This window comes from Aquarana catesbeiana, linkage group LG03 (assembly GCF_042186555.1).
Source record: "Aquarana catesbeiana isolate 2022-GZ linkage group LG03, ASM4218655v1, whole genome shotgun sequence".
In the NCBI taxonomy this organism is placed as follows: Eukaryota; Metazoa; Chordata; class Amphibia; order Anura; family Ranidae; genus Aquarana; species Aquarana catesbeiana.
This window is the reverse complement of record NC_133326.1, coordinates 533,830,502-533,847,533: the sequence shown is the minus strand read 5'-3', so window position 1 is coordinate 533,847,533 and position 17,032 is coordinate 533,830,502. Positions and strand designations below refer to the sequence as shown.

At 42.4% G+C, this 17,032-nt stretch overlaps 1 long non-coding RNA gene across 1 annotated transcript in view; it reads right to left on the bottom strand.

The window, feature by feature from the left end:
• The window catches only part of LOC141134626 (uncharacterized), a 58,660-nt gene that overhangs the window by 21,804 nt on the left and 19,824 nt on the right, over positions 1-17,032 (bottom strand). The gene's annotated exons all lie outside the window — the stretch shown is intronic.

Sequence of the window (17,032 nt, the reverse complement as noted above, 5' to 3'; positions counted from 1 at the left end):
TCTCATTGGCCCTCTTATGACTCAACCCCCCTCCCTTCCTGGCAAACTCTCATGAGAGTGAGAGAGGGAGCTGTGCATGATGTTATAATCCTAGGCTAATGACCAGACAAGAAACAGAAAGTGGGCTATATAAGGTATTGACTGACAGAAAAAAAATGTTTTACTATCCAAAGTTAAAAAAACAAGGGCAGAAAATGTAATAGATGGAAAGAAGAAAAAATGACTGAAGGTCTGCTTTAACCTCCCTGTCGGTATTCCCGAGTGTGGCTCGGAGTGAATTTTCATTACCAAAAGCAGTAAGTGCTAGTTCACACCAGACGTAGTTCCGTTCAGTTCCGTGTGTTTTTTTTATGCACTAAAAATGCATGTACAGTGTTTTCCATGTATTTCAATGGCTCTAGTTCACACCATGCAGTCAGTTTCCGGTCAGTTTCCGGTGCAGAAACTGACCGGAAACTGACTGGAAACTGACTGCATGGTGTGAACTAGAGCCATTGGAATACATGGAAAACACTACATGCATTTTGTGCACGGAACTGCATCTGGTGTGAACTGGCCCTAACCCCGGACCACACTCGGAATCGCATCGCAGGATCCAGGCAAAGTTACCTACCTTGTCCCCAGGATCCTGCGATGTCTCCCCGCTGTGTGTGCGAGCCGTGTGCTCCGCTCGATTCATCACTGTGCCGGGCTCCGTTCCCTGTGAGATTCGCAATGCATGGGGACGGAGCACGGCGCCAAATTCTAAAAGTTAAAAACACATTACACTTATAGTACACTGTAATCTTACAGATTACATTATTGTAACAAATCATTTCACTTCCATTTTGTCCCTAGTGCTTTGTCCAGTGCCCTGCATGTAGTTTTATATGATATATACTATTCTCTCTGCCTGGAAACTTGAGATTGTCCATAGCAACCAAAAAGTGTCCCTTTACGTCAAAAGTGGTTTTAGACCAGCTAGAAAACAGTGATAATAAATAAGAATCACTTGCAGAATTGAGCGATAATGATTTGTGGGGAAATTCGTCATCAAACACTGAAAGTGACAACAGCGACAATTCTGCAACCGAGCAAATTTCAGTATTTTTGATTTGATTACATTATTGAATAAATTGTATTATTATTATATTATTAGAATTATTTATAGTTATTATATTATAATTTATGGTTTCGTGTTTCAAACATTATCATACCCGGGATTTGGACAGATTTAAGTGAGTTATTCCTTATGCCCTGTACACACGATCGGACTTTCTGATAACAAAATCGTGGATTTTTGTTCGAAGGATGTTGGCTCGAATTTGTCTTGCATACACACGGTCACACAAATGTTGGCCAACAATTACGAAGGTAGTGACGTACAAGACGTACGTGATATCTCCATTAAGAACACTAGTTATGTCTCCGGCTCGTACTTAATTCCGAGCATGCGTGGACTTTTGTCCGACAGACTTGTGTACGCACAATCGTAAAGTCCAACAACAAACATTTGTTTGGCGGAAAAATTTGAGAACCTGCTAGCCAACGTTTGTTGGTGGAAAGTCCAACAACAAATGTTCGACGGAGCATACACACGGTCGGACTTTCCGCCAACAAGCTTACATCCAACATTTGTTTTCGGAAAGTCCGATCGTGTGTATCATATGTATAAGAATTACAGGCCTACAATATAAAACGCCAAATTTCCATGCACAACAATGTACTGCTTTGATCAACAAAAATCTGACATAATCATACCGCCAGGGAAGATAATGTGTGCTCTGTAGGAAGGGTAGAGTAGCTCACGCAAAAGGAAATGACATCATACAAAGGGGAGGAAATACAGAAAATGACATGCAGTGAAAACAATAGTCACAAGGTGGCAGCATCATCAAAACAATTAACTACAGAAACAACATAGGGGTGGATTTACTCAAGGCAAATAGACTATGGAGTAGATTTACAAAAACTGGTGCGCATAGAATCTGATGCAGCTGTGCATGGTAGCCAATCAGCTTCTAATTTAAGCTTGTTTAATCAAGCTTTAACAATAAAACCTGTAAACGGATTGGTTATTACTATGCACAGCTGCACCAGATTCTGTGTGCACCTGCTTTAGTCAATCTCCCCCACTATGTGAATATACAGTTGGGACGGAAAGTATTCAGACCCCCTTAAATTTTTCACTCTTTGTTATATTGCAGCCATTTGCTAAAATCATTTAAGTTCATTTTTTTCCTCATTAATGTATACACAGCACCCCATATTGACAGAAAAACACAGAATTGTTGACATTTTTGCAGATTTATTAAAAAAGAAAAACTGAAATATCACATGGTCCTAAATATTCAGACCCTTTGTTGCGACACTCATATATTTAACTCAGGTGCTGTCCATTTCTTCTGATCATCCTTGAGATGGCTCTACACCTTCATTTGAGTCCAGCTGTGTTTGATTATACTGATTGGACTTGATTAGGAAAGCCATACACTTGTCTATATAAGACCTTACAGCTCACAGTGCATGTCAGAGCAAATGAAAATCATGAGGTCAAAGGAACTGCCTGAAGAGCTCAGAGACAGAATTGTGGTAAGGCACAGACCTGATGCTTCCCTGGAGACGTTCATACGAAATATACGTTGGAGCGGTACGTGGTCACGTGATCCCCCCCTACATCCGGTATCACTGGTTGCTGCACGCGCCGGGTGGAACGCATGCCGTCCATCAAGGTAGTGCTACGACATCTTCACTGAGACTCTTACCCAGATGAGCGAGCAGCCCCAGTGCCGGGTAGGCACTTTTTAATGTAAGTGGCCATTTGGCTTTATTTTTTGCCTGTTACAATTTTAATAAACCGTTTTACACTATGGAAGATTCTATTGTCTTTCATATATCCCATGTCTAAGTACCGAGGCAAGAAGGGTCCTTTGCCTATTACCATCCAGCATCCAGCCGTCCCATGTGAGCAGGCACAATCCTGCACAAGCGCTAATGACTCTCTTTTTAACTAAAGGAGTCATTGGTATCTGGTAAGCAGATATCTATCTACCACTGCAAGGTGCACTTTAACTCTTGGTGAAGGTTTTTCCATTTATCTACATTGAGGAATCAATCTATCTTGGAAGATTTTTTCGCTCCACTGTCTTATTGTGTTCATTCAATTATTGGGACTTTATTATTATCACGTTTTTTATTGTGTGATATAATTTTTATTTTATTTTTCACCATTCATGTTTTTATGTGTGTGATAAGTTTTTTTATAATGATACTAGCTGTGTCACTCTTTTTTGTTTTTTCATTATTAATCACTAGCGCCCCCTACCTACTTACATATTATTGACCAATTTTTTGCTCAACTTGGGGAGCAGCTCATTATGTAACCATTTTCAATATTTTTTTTTTTTTTTAGCTGTGTCACTCTTTTTTGTTTTTTCATTATTAATCACTAGCGCCCCCTACCTACTTACATATTATTGAACAATTATTTTGCTCAACTTGGGGAGCAGCTCATTATGTAACCATTTTCAATTTTTTTCACTTCTAATTTCATTTGGCGCGGAGTTTGTTTTTTTTCTTTTCATATAACAGATCTGGCCAAGGTTACAAAAAATTTCTGCTGCACTTAAGGTTCCTAAGAGCACAGTGGCCTCCATAATCCTTAAATGGAAGACGTTTGGGACCACCAGAACCCTTCCTAGAGCTGGCCGTCTGACCAAACTGAGCTATCGGGGGAGAAGAGCCTTGGTGAGAGAGGTAAAGAAGAACCCAAAGATCACTGTGGCTAAGCTCCAGAGATGCAGTCGGGAGATGGGACAAAGTTGTAGAAAGTCAGCCATCACTGCAGCCCTCCACCAGTTTTGGGTTTTATGGCAGAATGGCCGACGGAAGCCTCTCCTCAGTGCAAGACACATGAAAGCCCGCATGGAGTTTGCTAAAAAACACCTGAAGGACTCCAAGATGGTGAGAAATAAGATTCTCTGGTCTGATGAGACCAAGATAGAACTTTTTGGCCTTGATTCTAAGCGGTATATATGGAGAAAACCAGGCACTGCTCATCACCTGTCCAATACAGTCCCAACAGTGAAGCATGGTGGTAGCAGCATCATGCTGTGGGGGTGTTTTTCAGGTGCAGGGACAGGACGACTGGTTGCAATCGAGGGAAAGATGAATGCGGCCAAGTACAGGGATATCCTGGACGAAAACCTTCTCCAGAGTGCTCAGGACCTCAGACTGGGCCGAAGGTTTACCTTCCAACAAGACAATGACCCTAAGCACAAATTCACAACAACTCTGTGACTGTTCTTGAATGGCCCAGCCACAGCCCTGACTTAAACCCAATTGAGCATCTCTGGAGAGACCTAAAAATGGCTGTCCTCCAACGTTTACCATCCAACCTGACAGAACTGGAGAGGATCTGCAAGGAGGAATGGCAGAGGATCCCCAAATCCAGGTGTGAAAAACTTGTTGCATCTTTCCCAAAAAGACTCATGGCTGTATTAGATCAAAAGGGTGCTTCTACTAAATACTGAGCAAAGGGTCTGAATACTTAGGACCATGTGATATTTCAGTTTTTCTTTTTTAATAAATCTGCAAAAATGTCAACAATTCTGTGCTTTTCTGTCAATATGGGGTACTGTGTGTACATTAATGAGGAAAAAAATGAACTTAAATGATTTTAGCAAATGGCTGCAATATAACAAAGAGTGAAAAATTTAAGGGGGTCTGAATACTTTCCGTCCCCACTGTATATGGTTTTGGTGGATGGGTCAGGGGGATGGCATATTCACAAAATCTGTCCTCAGCCCTCTTTACACCACAACCCCTCTTTACAGCACAGTCCCCCCTTTATATCAGTGTCCACAGTCCCCTTTACATCACATTTCCCCTTTTAAAGCAGTCTCACGGTGTCCTCAGCTCCCCTTCACATCACAGCACCCCTTTACATTACAGTGCCCCTTTAAAGTGCAGTCCACTTTACATTAATGTAATGGGGACTGCTCTGTAAAGGGGGCACTGTAATGAAAAGGGGGGCTGTGATATAAAGAGGACTGCACTGTAAAGGGGCACTGTAACAGTGCCCAGCTCCTCCGTCTGCAAGCCCGGCGACAATGTCATCCTATCAGCAGGGCAGGGGGCAGGAGGAGCTCTTCATTCCGATCTGCAGCTCCTCCCACCCCCTGCCCTGCTGATAGGATGACATTGTCGGTCGGGCAGGCAGTGGAGCCGGTAGAGGACACACGGGCATGGCCGCACAACAGGAGGTGAGCAGCGACTGCAGTCTGTGATAGTCCTGCACGGACTGCGGTCGCCGCCCATCTCCCGCTGCGTGGCCCGGTCAGTGACAGGACGTGTACCGGCACCGGTCCGCAGCCCGGGGGTTGGGTACCCCTGCTTTACAAAGTGAAGCTCTACCACATTTACTAAGCTCTGGGAAATGAGTGCAAGTGTACTTGCAAAGTGCACAGTCTATTTGCCTTTAATAAATCCACTCCATAGTATGCATCTTTTTGATAATCCATAGATCTAATCATATTATCCGGTTTTGTGAAGAATTTTTCGGGCCAGATCGTTACGTGTGTGGCCACTATAGAGCAGGCTCTCTCTGCATACTTGTTGACAAATCCTAAAGAGGACTGTAGCGAGGAGATTCGTTGTCGAGACTTGAATAATGATGAGGACGAGAATCAGAGGGTCTTGTGATTTGTTTCTGAATGATCAGATCCCATGTGTAGTCAGTTTTATTCTTTACTACCAACATACCTCCCAACATTTTGAGATAGGAATGAGGGACACCTACTAGCAAATGTATGTAGGCATAGGACACGCCTCCTGCCACACCCCCTTAAAGTAGAATTAACCAAAAAAAAGGTTAATTAAATCCACAAGGGACTTTTTTTTACCACTACTATTCCTTTATATTGTCTTTTAAAATTTACAAATGCAGCCATTTATAATTTGGATAAAAGGTTTAGCACTGGGAAACACTGTTTGAAAGATAAAAAGTGCATTTTATATACAACTATATAGATCAGACCAAAATAAGGGACAAATAAGGAGGAAAGAGGGACAGAGGGACATTGCTCCAAATCAGGGACAGTCCCTCCAAATCAGGGACAGTTGGGAGCTATGCTACCAATGTCTGTTTCTGGCACAGAATAGCCAGATAGCATTCAGTGCTTCCGATCTGTAATAAATGATGTGAACACCTGAATATACTAAGCGGTCTCTGCTGCGTGCCCCTGGGCTGTGTCTGTCAGTTTATAAATAGTGCATGACCTTACTATTCACACAGCACAACCTGTTATTGTCATCCGTTTATTCACAATCTGCTTTTGTAAGTGGCCAATTATAGCTCTACTCGCAGTCTGCTTGTGTGAACCCTGGGACCAACGCTGGAGTCTGTGCAGACCAGAGAGACTGGGGGCTCCTAAGTCCATAACAAAAGGGAATATTACCCATAATAACCAAGTGAATTACTAATGCAGGTTAGCGGATTAAACAGGACTATTGCACATATGTTATAATGAAATGTCAAGAGACTAGCTGGGATGACTAGAGGGTATTAGGACAACCAAAATAACTTAGTGGAGAACTGCTCTGGACTCTCTGTAGTGCTGCCCTTATAAACAAAACCCTAACTTATGTGAACTTGATATAAAACATTGTTCTCAGGGTAGCAAAATAACTGGACCTCAAGAAACATAAAAAAAGGAAACAAAGGTAAGGTGGGGGAGCCATAACCCCCACATTCAAACTACTGTAGCATGACATCAGGTGTTTATTTCAGCACATTCACTTCAATGAGAAGACAAATGCGACAAACAAGTTCATGTGCGTTTTTTAACAGCAATATTTTGTGGTTGTCCATGTGTTCTTGCACGCACATATACATGTCTGTAAGAAGGTGCTTGTGGGGTGTCATTGAATTTATTGTATGTGTTATTGTATGTGTATGTGGTTACACAGACAGTTACAGGCTGCCCAGGATAGGAAAGGGTTAACTATGTCTAGACTCTTTTCCCGGGCTTTCTGAGTCCTGACCCCTGCTGTAAGCCACATAAATACCAGGGAGGGCTCAGAGCTCTCTCCCTTCCACTTGTGATTTCAGAGGAAGAACTGCTACACCATGTACAGTGCCTTGAAAAAGTATTTACACCCCTTGACATTTTCCACATTTTGTCATGTTCCATCCAAAAACCTAACTGTATTTTATTGGGATTTTATGTGATGAACTAACACAAAGTGACACATAATTGTGAAGAGGAAAGAAAATGATAAACGTTTTTCAATTTTTTTTACAAATAAATATGTGAAAACTGTGGTGTGCATTTGTATTCAGCCCCCCTGAGTCAATACTTTGTAGAACCACCTTTCACTGCAATTACAGCTGCAGGTCTTTTTGGGGATGTCTCTACCAGCTTTGCACATCTAGAGAGTGACATTTTTGCACATTCTTCTTTGCAAAAGCTCAAGCTCTGTCAGATTGGATGGAGAGCGTCTGTGAACAGCAATTTTCAAGTCATGCCACAGATCCTCAATTGGATTTAGGTCTGGACTTTGACTGGGCCATGATCTAAACCATTTTATTGTAGCTCTGGCTGTATGTTTAGGGTCATTGTCCTGCTGGAAGGTGAACCTCTGCCCCAGTCTCAAGTCTTTTGCAGACTCTAACAGGTTTTCTTCTAAAATTGGCCTGTATTTGGCTCCATCCATCTTCCCATCAACTCTGACCAGCTTCCCTGTAGAAGAAAAGCACCCCCGCAACAAGATGCTGCCCCACCATGTTTCAAGGTGGGGATGGTGTGTTCAGGGTGATGTGCAGTGTTAGTTTTCTGCCACACATAGCATTTTGCTTTTAGGCCAAAATTTTCAATTTTGGTCTCATCTGATCAGATGCTACTCACAAACTGCAAACAAAACTTCTTATGGCTTTCTTTCAACGAAGGCTTTCTTCTTGCCACTCTTCCATAAAGGTCAGATTTGTGGAGTGCATGGCTAATAGTTGTCCTGTGGACAGATTCTCCCACCTGAGCTGTGGATCTCTGCAGCTTCTCCAGAGTTACCTTGGGCCTCTTGGCTGCTTCTCTGATTAATGCTCTCCTTGCCCAGCCTGTCAGTTTAGGTGGATGGCCATGTCTTTGTAGGTTTGCAGTTGTGCCATACTCTTTCCATTTTGGGATGATCGATTGAACAGTGCTCCATGAAGCCCAGGTTCACACTGAGCTGCGGGAATGAAGCCGTGCGAGTTCAGCTGAACTCGCACAATTTCACTCCCGCATGTCAGTCCCAAATTCGTCCGCATTTTCAGAGACATCTGTGCAGGTTTCTGCACAGATGTCAATGTAAATCGCAGCCCGAAATTGCAAAAAGTAGTACAGAAAAAGTGGTGGAGAAGTTTAAAGCAGGGTTAAATTATAAAAAAAATATCCCAAGCTTTGAACATCTCAATTCAATCCATCAGCTGAAAATTGAAAGAGTATGGCACAACTGCAAACCTACCAAAATATGGCCATCCACCTAAACTGATAGGCCGGGCAAGGAGAGTATTCATCAGAGAAGCAGCCAAGAGGCCCATGGTAACTCTGGAGGAGCTGCAGAGATCCACAGCTCAGGTTGGAGAATCTCTCCACAGGACAACTATTATGCCCTGTACACATGATCGGACATTGATTGGACATTCCGACAACAAAATCCATGGATTTTTTTCCGACGGATGTTGGCTCAAACTTGTCTTGCATACACACGGTCGCACAAAGTTGTCGGAAAATCCGATCATTCTGAAAGCGGTGACGTAAAACACGTACGTCGGGACTATAAACGGGGCAGTAGCCAATAGCTTTCGTCTCTTAATTTATTCTGAGCATGCGTGGCACTTTGTGCGTCGGATTTGTGTACACACACGATCAGAATTTAAACGAGCGGATTTTGTTGTCGGATAGTTTTATAGCCTGCTCTCAAACTTTTTGTGTCGGAAATTCCGACGAAAAAAGTCTGATGGAGCCCACACACGATTGGAATTTCCGACAACACAATCTGATCGCACTTTTTCCGTCGGAAAATCCGACCGTGTGTACAGGGCATAAGTCTTGCACTTCACAAATCTGGCCTTTATGGAAGAGTGGCAAGAAGAAAGCCATTGCTGAAAGAAAGCCATAAGAAGTCCTGTTTGCAGTTTGAGAGAAGCCATGTGGGGGACACAGCAAACATGTGGAAGAAGATGCTCTGGTCAAATGAGACCAAATTGAACTTTTTGCCCTAAAAGCAAAATACTAGGTGTGGCGGAACGGTAATGCTCCGTACACACGGTCGGAAAATGTGTGATAGGACCTTGTTGTCGGAAATTCCGATCGTGTGTACACAAATCCGACGGACAAAGTGCCACGCATGCTCAGAATAAATAAAGAGATGAAAGCTATTGGCCACTGCCCCGTTTATAGTCCCGACGTACGTGTTTTACGTCACTGCGTTTAGAACGATCGGATTTTCCGACAACTTTGTGTGACCGTGTGTATGCAAGACAAGTTTGAGCCAACATCCGTTGGAAAAAATCCTAGGATTTCGTTGTCGGAATGTCCGATCAAAGTCCGACCGTGTGTACAGGGCATAACACTGCACATTACCCTGAACACACTATAGACACCGTAAAACATGGTGGTGGCAGCATCATGTTGTGGGGATGCTTTTCTTCAGCAGGGACAGGGAAGCTGGTCAGAGTTGATGGGAATATGGATGGCGCCAAATACAGGGCAATCATAGAGGAAAACCTGTTATGCCCTGTACACGCGGTCAGACTTTCCGACAACAAAACCATGGAATTTTGTTCGAAGGTTGTTGGCTCCAAATTGTCGTGCATACACACGGTCACACAAATGTTGGCCAACAATTACAAACGTAGTGACGTACTAGACGTACTACGTGGTTTTTAAGCTCTTTAGCGCCACCCTTTGGGCTCCTTCTGATAATTTCATGTTAGTAGAAGTTTGGTGAGTGTTGATTCGCGCTTTTCTTTTTGCGTTTTTTATTTTGCGCTATTATTATTATTATTCTTGATATCACTTGAAAAAAAAGTCTTTGAAAATTCATTTGCAATAACTCCATCAGTATCACCAGCAAAGCAGCTTCATTATTATCCCATTAAAGAAGAAGAGAATGTGCGCTACATTTGGAGAGTTCCTAATTTGCCACGTCACAAATGTTAATTCTCCATTACAAACGTTAGTTTACAAGACCGGCCACTTCTGCTTCTGAGCATGCGTGGACTTTTGTGCGATGGACTTGTGTACACACAATTGGAAAGTCCGACAATAAAAATTTGTTGGCGGAAAATTTGAGAACCTGCTAGCCAACATTTGTTGTCGGAAAACCTGATTGTGTGCACGGGGCATTGGAGTCTGCAAAAGATTTGAGACTGGGGCGGAGGTTCACCTTCCAGCAGAACAACGACCCTAAACATACAGCCAGAGCTACAATGGAATGGTTTAGATCAAAGCATATCCAGACCTAAATCCAATTGAGAATCTGCGGCAAGACTTGAAAATTGCTGTTCACAGACGCTCTCCATTCAATCTGACAGAGCTGGAGCTATTTTGCAAAGAAACAAAAAATAAACTCAACACTCATTTGAGGAGAGACCCTGGAGGTGTACACAGATCAAATAAATGTGTTATAAAGAGTCTCTCAATAGGAGGGACAAAGTCCATAGCAACAGTCTCTAAGATGAAGAGGAAGAGAAATCCATGTGCCAGCACTAAGAGCAGCCAGTGTGAAGAGCTAGAAGCAGTCTCTGCAATGCAACAAAGGAAAAGAAACACAGCGCCTCTAAGTGCAGTATTGGTAAACCATTTAATGATAAGTCAAAAGTGAAACTACTCACAAAGGGAGCATAAACACAAGCATGATAGTAATCCTACAGCAAAATCCGGGGGTGGTTTTCTCCCAAACGTCCGTGTCTCTGAAGTGCAGCTGACAGTTCGTGCAGGTGGATTCCAGGATTCACAGCCTATAAGAATGGCAGGGAACACAGGAGCGATCAGAGATGACAGTGCAGGGTGAGAGGAGGTGGCTTCGCGGTCGGAGCATTCTTGCTCCTTCCTTAGGCCTGAGGAAGGAGCAAGCACTGGAGATAATTATTTGTAAAAAAAATTTAAAACCATTTATCGTTTTCCTTCCACTTCACAATTATGTAACACTTTGTGTTGGTCTATCACATAAAATCCCAATAAAATACATTTACATTTTTGGATGTAACATGACAAAATGTGGAAAATGTCAATGGGGTATGAATACTTTTTCAAGGCACTGTATACTGAGATTAAATTACACACAGGTGGACTCTATTTACTAATTAGGTAATTTCTGAAGGCAATTGGTTCCACTAGATTTTAGTTAGGGATATCCGAGTAAAGGGGGCTGAATACAAATGCACACCAAACTTTTCAGATATTTATTTTTAAAAAAATTGGAAAACCATTTATTATTTTTCTTCCATTTCACAATTATGTGCCACTTTGTGCTGGACTATCACATAAAATCCCAATAAAATAAATTTACGTTTTTGGTTGTAACATTACAAAATGTGGAAAACTTCAAGGGTTACGAATACTTTTTCAAGGCACTGTAGGTGCTATTATGACATATAGTTCTGCTTAATTGGAGGGAAAAGATGCACCGTACAACATTCAGATACTTAAATAATGTGCGCTTCAAAGGCTTGGGGCGGCATAGGCAGAGTAATGGTGGTGTACAGAGCAGCACTTGATGTTAATGTGTATCCATATTACAGGCCAAAAGGCCAGGCTATAACAAGAGAGAGCTATTGAAGTACTCATCCTAGTCGATGGCTGGTGCGAAGCCCACCTGAGAATAGAACATGTAATGGTAGGCAGAAATAAGCCTAGAGGGGACAAGAAGATAGTGTGCTGGTTTGGCGTGAGCTACAGACGATACCTTGAGGTTTAGTGAAGAAATATAAAAATAAATAGGAAAGAAAGAGGGGAAGAAGATAAGATGGGGAGAGGGGCAATGAGGGGCGGGGAGCCCTCCGAGGAGCCTGTGACTAATTTGGTGAATTAAACCCAGTATCTTATAGTCTATTCTTATTATTAACCACATTGGCTGTATGTTTGGAGTCATTGTCCTGCTGCAGAATAAAATTGGGGCCAATAACATGCCTCCCTAATGTTATGGCATGATGGATATGTATCTGCATATTTCTCAGCATTGAGGACACCATTGATCCTAACCAAATCTCCAACTCCATTTGCAGAAATGCAGCCCCAAACTTGCAAGGCACCTTGCAAAGTGCCATCAGAAGTGAGGGGGATCGCACGGGCATTCTGCGATTTGCCGCTATTTCAAATCGCGGGCAGAAGCGCGGCAATTCCGCCCAAGATTCGGATCGCTCAGATGTGAACAGAGCCTTATTGTCAAAGCTTAACTGAACAAGCTGAATTTAGAAGCCGATTGGTTACTATGCACAGCAGCACCAGATTCTGTGTGCACCGGTTTTAGTCAATCTCTCCTATAATGTACAATAATACACCCTAAAAAATGTGCAGATGCATATTTAGGTCCGTTGTGGTGCATTGACAGCCTATATAAGTAAATGGGCTGTCTCACAACAATGTAAGTGGATGCATGACATAATGTGCATAACATGCATGTGGTACCACATCACAATGATGTGATCTTGCTGTATAGTGAACTTCTACAGCAGACAATGGCAGTTGGAAGAGGCATAGTATGATAAAGTTAAAAAAGCAATTAATGGTGCGCTTATTCAAAACGATCAAACTCCACATCTAAACAATAAAAATATAAAGGTGAAAAATTAAATCTGTATAAAAAAGTCCAAAAGATGAAACAAAAGTCCAAAAACTTGTTATAATTCGAAGAAAAATAAATGTCTCTCTTGCTTGTAAATAAGTGATGCAATTCATGACTCAAAACAATGTATGTGCAATCACCTCCACCAATCACTGCTGAGTGAAATGGCCGCTCACCTCAAAAAAAGACCCACCAGGGTCTATTCAAGCCTTGAGTAATAAAAGAAGATCTTTGCTTCTTTGGTCATCAGGAACACCGGCTCCAAGAATAAAGGGCACTCTCTTTCTGTACAAAATGATCCTCAAGTGTCGCTCAAAATATATAGAAAGAGTTCATTGCGCAATACCGTTAAAAATAGAATAGAAAAAGGGAAGAAGTCACATGCCAAGTAAAGCAACATGTCGGGTGGAGCTGGTGATGTCACTTCTGGTGTCTCGTACATCGGAATTAGCGGTGAGGAGGCGAGGAGCTCGTGTCTTGGAGATATTAACTGCATTTAATACAAGATGAGGAGTGTGAATGCACATTTTTATGTGACAATAAAATCCATTTTTAACAGTATTGCACAATGAACTCTTTCTGTATATTTTAAATGACACTTGAGGATTGTTTTGTACAATAAGAGTGTGCCCTTTATTATTGAAGCTGGTGTTCCTGGTCACCGAAGATCTTCTTTTATTACTCTTACTCTTGCTCTTTATTACTCTTATGCCCAGTATACACGATCGGACATTGATCGGACATTCCGACAACAAAATCCATGGATTTTTTCAGACGGATGTTGGCTCAAACTTGTTTTGCATACACACGGTTGCACAAAGTTGTCTGAATTTCCGATCGCCAAGAACGTGGTCATGTACACAACGTACAACGAGACTATAAAAGGGCAGTTCAGAACCAAGCGCGGAACCCTTTGGGCTCCTTTTGCTAATCTCATGTTAGTAAAAGTTTGGTGAGAGACGATTCGCGCTTTTTCAGACTCGTGGTTTTCAGATCGTTTTCTGCTGTTCAGTTTGTGCTTGTGTGTTTGTATCTGGTCTTCAGTGCGTGCAGCGAGTACAATTGACTTGTCGTTGTGTTCGTGTTCGTTCCTTACTGATTTTCAGGTCGCTCTTCACAGGCCTTGCTGTTCTTCAGTGCGTTCTGTTACTTCGTTCTGAGCAGCCGACCGTTTTCTAGCCATGTTGCGTATACCTACTCCTTGTAGAGTTCGTGCTGTGCGGGGGCTTGGTGTTGGGGCCCTTACCTTAACACAAGTCCAGTCCATGAACAGGGTGGGGGGGAGTTCATGGACCAAGAATTGGTTGCTCCAGCATGACCAGTTCTGTCACATGCCTTTGCTCCGTGAGATCCATGAGAATAATCCTGACGATTTCAGGAACTTTCTCAGGATGACGGACCCCGTTTTTCACCGTTTGTTGGCTTTGCTGACCCCTTATATCAGCAGTCAGGATACCTGCATGAGGCAAGCCATCACTCCAGAGCAGAGGCTAGTTGCCACCCAGCAGTACTTGGCGACGGGGAGAAGCCTGCAGGACCGCAAGTTTTCAACAGGCATCTCCCCCCAGGCTCTGGGGATCATTATCCCAGAGACCTGTTCTGCCATCATTCAGGTCCTGCAGAAGGAGTAAATTAAGGTAAGATTTTTATCCTTTAACATCACACTTTATTGTATATAATGTTTGATAATATATTGTATTTCTTTCCTCATTCCCTAATTACCATGATTGTAATATGCTGTGAATGTCCCCTTTGTCCTCATGCATGCTGGATTTTTATGTAATTTTTGTCCTTCATACATATTTGCCTTCACTTACCTCCCCAGCATGCTCTCCTGGACCTATAGTCACCTCATGTAGTCACTTAACAATGTATTTTGTCAGCTCCATAGTAGTGCTTTACACCCTAAAATGTGTAAAAATGTAATTTGTGCTTTAAATTCAGGCAGAGTGGCAGGGGCTTTTTTTGGTGTCCCAAAATCATTTGGAACCCTCCCTCCCCCAACTGCTAACTCAGCTGATAACAATCCTCTATCTGCTGACTTTGCCAAACCCATACACACTATACCCACCTCTTTTGTGGTCAGATTTATGGATGAATTCCCCAAAGCATGTAGTGCAAGAGCCTGCCTGAATACTTTTAAGTGGTACTGTTTGAAGTTTTTGTATCCTATTATTATCTTGATAGGTAATAGCAGTATGTAAAAATGTGCTAAAATGTGTACAGAGTGTATTTATATTTTTGTATTATGACCCTTCTTACCTGTCCAGTGGGCTGCCAATAGTGTAAAGTAAGGAGGGGCTGGCCAAAGTAATCCACATTATTTAGTCATTCATCTCTCAATGAAGTGGAGAGGGTTACCTGTCCAAAACATCTCCCCCCCATAAAATTTTCCAAATGGCCCATGGGGGGGGGGGGAGGAATCTGATAGGTGGACCTTATACCTTGGTCTTTAAATACTCCCTAAAATAAATGTTATACTGATGTTGGCCAAGAATGTTTGTGTCTAATCTGCTTTCCATGTTTATGTGCAAAATGATTAATTTATTTTTCTTGTTTGACTCCACAGTTTCCTTCCAAACTGCGGAGAAGCAATTGATGGGAAACACGTCCACATCGTCCCACCACCCAACTCGGGGTCATACTATTATAATTATAAGGGGTTCAATAGTATTGTGATGTTGGCAGTGGTGTCGGCTACTTATGAGTTCCTGTATGTGTACGTGGGGAAGAATGGGAGGATGTCCGATGGTGGAGTCATTGCCCAGACGGAGTTCTACAGGCGTCTCCAGAATGGCAGCTTGGACTTGCCACCTCCAGAAGACAATGTGGAAGGACTCTCATTCGTCTTCGTTGCGGATGAAGTGTTTGCGCTGGGGGACCATCTTATGCGGCCATTCCCTATGAGGACCCTCAACCCGGACCAGAGGGTTTTTAATTACCGGTTGGCCAGAGCCAGAAGAGTGGTGGAGAACACGTTTGGAATCATGGCCAGCCGGTTCCGCCTATTTTCTTACACCCATACACATGGCGGAGTATAAACTGAATCATATCATCCTGGCGTGCTGTGTTCTCCACAACTTTTTAAGGCGAAATTCTGCCAACTATGCTGCCTCAGTTGGGCCTGAGGCTGGAATTCAAGTAAATGGACCAACCCTGACAGCGCTTGAAAGTGGCCGTCCTGGCTTGCCCCCCCCGAGTGCCCGCAAGGTCCGTCTTAGATACCTTGATTAGTTTGCGGATAGGGGGGCCATCAATATGCCAGACAATGTCTGATACGTTTTTAAGATAAAAAAATAATTTTAACTACTAAAATCTTTGGTGACATTTACTGCTTGTGTTTCTTTTAGCTGACCCTGACAGAAATGTGGGGAGTCCTGAAAATGTTGTGACTGTGTAACATTAAAAAGCACTGTTGGGTGTTATTTGCTAAAGGAAAATACACTTTGCACTAAAAGTGCACTTGAGCCTGCACTGAAACTGCACTTGTAGTGCAAAGTGGATTTGCCCTTAGGAAATAACCCCCATTGTCACTGAAAACACCAATTTTACCACAACAAAATTTTAGAAGCATTGAAACAATAATCCATACATTCTTGAGTATCAATCTTTTTAATACCAGCACAATCGCATGTGCATTTCTAAAAGGTTTTTAAAACAAACCAACATGTTTGTTGTATAACAATTTTTTCGGTCACATTAATAAAAAATGAAATGTCCATTTAAGGTAAAACAGGCATTTTTCAAACAAACAAGAGAGACACAAATCTGGAACTTACAAAGTTCAACTTTTGTAGAAATTGAAGGCAATATCAGACATGAGTATTTATAAACTGTGTTTGATATTGCGTTCAGATGGGGTGAAGTCACCCCTGGAAAAGCCAAATTTTGAAGATGCACACAAATTGCTGAATGTCAACATGTGCCAGCTGCCATCCCGGGGGATCAAGGGACGTGTTTTGGGGGTGCAACCCCTTCCTCTCAGCTACTTTATTATTGAGGAATGGGTGCACCCCCAAAACGCCTACATTGTTCTCCCGTGATGGCAGATAGCACATGTTGACACACTGTGTGCATCTTCAAAATTTGGCTTTTCTATAAAATGGCAACAAATTTTACAAATGTTCACATTCCAAATACCATAAAAAAAGGAAGGGATTTGGAGGTGTTTTAAACTCTCCCTAAAACATCAATGATGTTCTTCATTTTGTTTTTAACCCCTTCC